At 34.1% G+C, this 2,849-nt stretch overlaps 1 pseudogene; it reads right to left on the bottom strand.

Annotated features, from left to right (window-relative positions):
* Positions 1–307: 307 nt before the first annotated feature.
* Positions 308–1,555, bottom strand: LOC125819995 (peptidyl-prolyl cis-trans isomerase CYP59-like; annotated as a pseudogene).
* Between the last annotated feature and the right edge of the window lie 1,294 nt (positions 1,556–2,849).

The raw sequence follows: 2,849 nt of genomic DNA, 5'->3' as shown, positions 1-2,849 counted from the left end.
AAATTATCTGTCCTATATATAATTGTGCTTATGAATATTGTCTTTGATGGTTACATTTCCAGGAGTTGGCTGCAACACTAGATGATGATATTCCTACCATGCTCAGTGCCCTATGGGCTTGAAGTTGAATGTAAATGTGGAAGATCTGCCGAGAGAAGGTGTCTTATCTTGAATTTTGGTGAATAAACATCAAACATCATGTTATTCCTTTACTGCATATGTCCATTTCTTTTTTTCTAATTTATTGTATCACAAATCATGTCAAGGTATGAATCTAAAATAAAAGAGGGACAGAATTTCTTTAACTGTTCTAAATAAAAGAGGGATAGAATCTTCATTCTCTAATTTCAACTGATTACACATTGTTATATGCTCATAATTGAATCTATTTGACCAGCCTTAACGTGTCTTTGTTATTTGCCGGTGTTTTCTCCCTTTGTGCTTTCTTGTCTCTTTTCTTGTTTTCAGAAATTTAGAGTACTTTGAGTTACAATATCCACCATGCTGCTGCTTGTTTGTGTTCTTTCTGTTGTTTGATGGCATCAGCACCACTGCCTCTTTGGTTTTCTAGGTCGATATTGGGACCATAACTTTGCTACACTCTGACTAAAAATCAACTCGTATCCTTCGATCATCAATTTTAGTATTATCCATCTTAAAATATGCTTGCTCACAGGACTCCTTGTCCTCAAACTCGATGAAAGCATAACAGTGGCTATCCCCAGTCTTGTGATCTCTGATAATTTCAGCAGATGTCACGGTTCCAAAGCGTGAGAAGATTATATATAGTGCTTCCTCTTCAGTTGACGGATTTAATTTACAAACAAAGAGCATATTGTCAGGGGGTTTCATCTCAGCATAAGGAATGTCTCCTACACTTTCAAGTATTATGCTCGGGAGTGTGCTTCCCTCTCTTCACGAACACCTAATTCCTCATCCTTTGGCATCCAATCATCCTCTAGTCGAACATCATCATCAATCTCATCTTTCGGCTTTCTTTCAGGTGAAGCATCTGGAATCAAGTTGTCTAACTGGGAAGGATCATCGAAAGGATCATACAATATGTAAGTGTGTTTGATTCGTATATTTTGATAAGGCTTACCCTTGTCATCCACATACGCTTCATTTATCCTATTCAATGTGTCAAACCCTTCTGTAATCTCTCCAAAAACAGTATGCTCCCCATCAAGGGAGTCTAGATCATCACGTAACGTGATATAGAACTGAGAAGCATTTAGATTCTTCTCACCAGTACCAGTGCTAGCCATCGCAACAGTTCCCCTCTTTGAATGCTTCAAGTCTGGATGAATCTCATCACCAAAAAAACGAACCTGAGCCCCATATAAAAATTTGTATATCGAATCCCCTCCGGATCCTGTTCCAGTTGGATCTCCTGTCTGCATTGTGAAATCCCTTTCGAACCGTATGAAAGAGACAATTATGATAATATTTTATCTTGCATAATTTCAGAAAATTTTTGCCATGTCAAAGGACATTCATCCGTAAACAAATCAACTACCATGTCCCCCAAACTTGTCACAATCATCACAGACATAGTGGAAGATGAATTTGAAGAAAAAACGATTTTTTTTTGACGAATTTGAAGAAAAACGATTTTTTTTTTCCGGTGAGCACAGAGGCGGAATAAGGACGAAATTTCCGGTGAACACGGAGGCCGAATAAAGAAGAGGGACAAATAGGGAAGGGTGGAATTGCCGCTGGCTTTATTTATAAGAGGAAAAAAAGTAACGCGGTGAAACTGTTAGTCTAGTCCTACTAGGATTTACTTACTTTAAACTATTCCTTTTCCTTATTGAACTTGTGTGTCTCTTTCCTTTTATATCAAGGACTTATTTATATTTATTTCTTTCCTTCTTCGATTTGAATTGGTATTTCTTTATTTTTTTTTTCTTCTTTGCTCCTTTGTTTCAGCTATTTCTTTATTATTATTTTTTGCTCCTTTATTTATGCACTTTAATATTTTTTTTCTTTGCCGCAATCTCTCATATTTGTACAAGTTGGCTGCATTCACATCTAGGAACCTGATTCACATGATAGAGTACACGTAAGAGAACAAGTCAATCATCAAAACTACTTTATATGCTCCTATTTCCCAACAATTTCCACATTTTTGATGATGATAAACAATACTTTGTCACATATCAAGATTCTTTGTCAATCATCAAAACTACAAACATCATGTTCTCTTATTCCCCAACAATTTTCCCATTTTCGATGATGACAAATTATGCATATGTCCCTAACCCACATCATATAACAAATTTTATTATTTATATATTTATTTTATATTTTTTATACTTCTAGCATTTGATTAACTCCTTTAACTTAATTTTGTCGTATTATTTAAACTCTTAAACTATTTTGGTCCAGTTTTTCTTATCGTCTATGAGCAATTTTTGGCTAGTTTTGACTGTTATTTTGGTGCAATTTTGGTTTAGTTTTGATCTAATGGCATGAGCAAGGACAACAATTAGCAAGTTTTATGACCAAATAAATAAAGGGAGTATGTATAAAATATCAACTTTACAAGTATGACAACTTCAAAAAACATGTGTAAAATGTCAAGAAGAATTTTATAAATATCAAAACGAGTGATGCAACTACATAGATACAAAAATCATTGCAAAAATGCATTTACTCGTGCAATAACATCATCTTAATTAAAAAAAAAGCAGTGCAATCTTGACAATTAAATTTAGGGTTTAATAAGATCCTCACATAGTTAAGAATGTAAATAATACGAAAAAAATTAAGTTTAGAGAGTAATAAATCCTCATATAATTTAGATGCATATATAACTGACAATTTCACCATAGTCCGAGTTTTTT

The sequence above is a fragment of the Solanum verrucosum genome, unplaced genomic scaffold (genome assembly GCF_900185275.1).
Source record: "Solanum verrucosum unplaced genomic scaffold, falcon-dt-bn FXZP01000229.1, whole genome shotgun sequence".
NCBI lineage: Eukaryota > Viridiplantae > Streptophyta > Magnoliopsida > Solanales > Solanaceae > Solanum > Solanum verrucosum.
The sequence above is the reverse complement of the archived record's forward strand: the minus strand, read 5'-3'. Positions and strand labels throughout refer to the sequence as shown.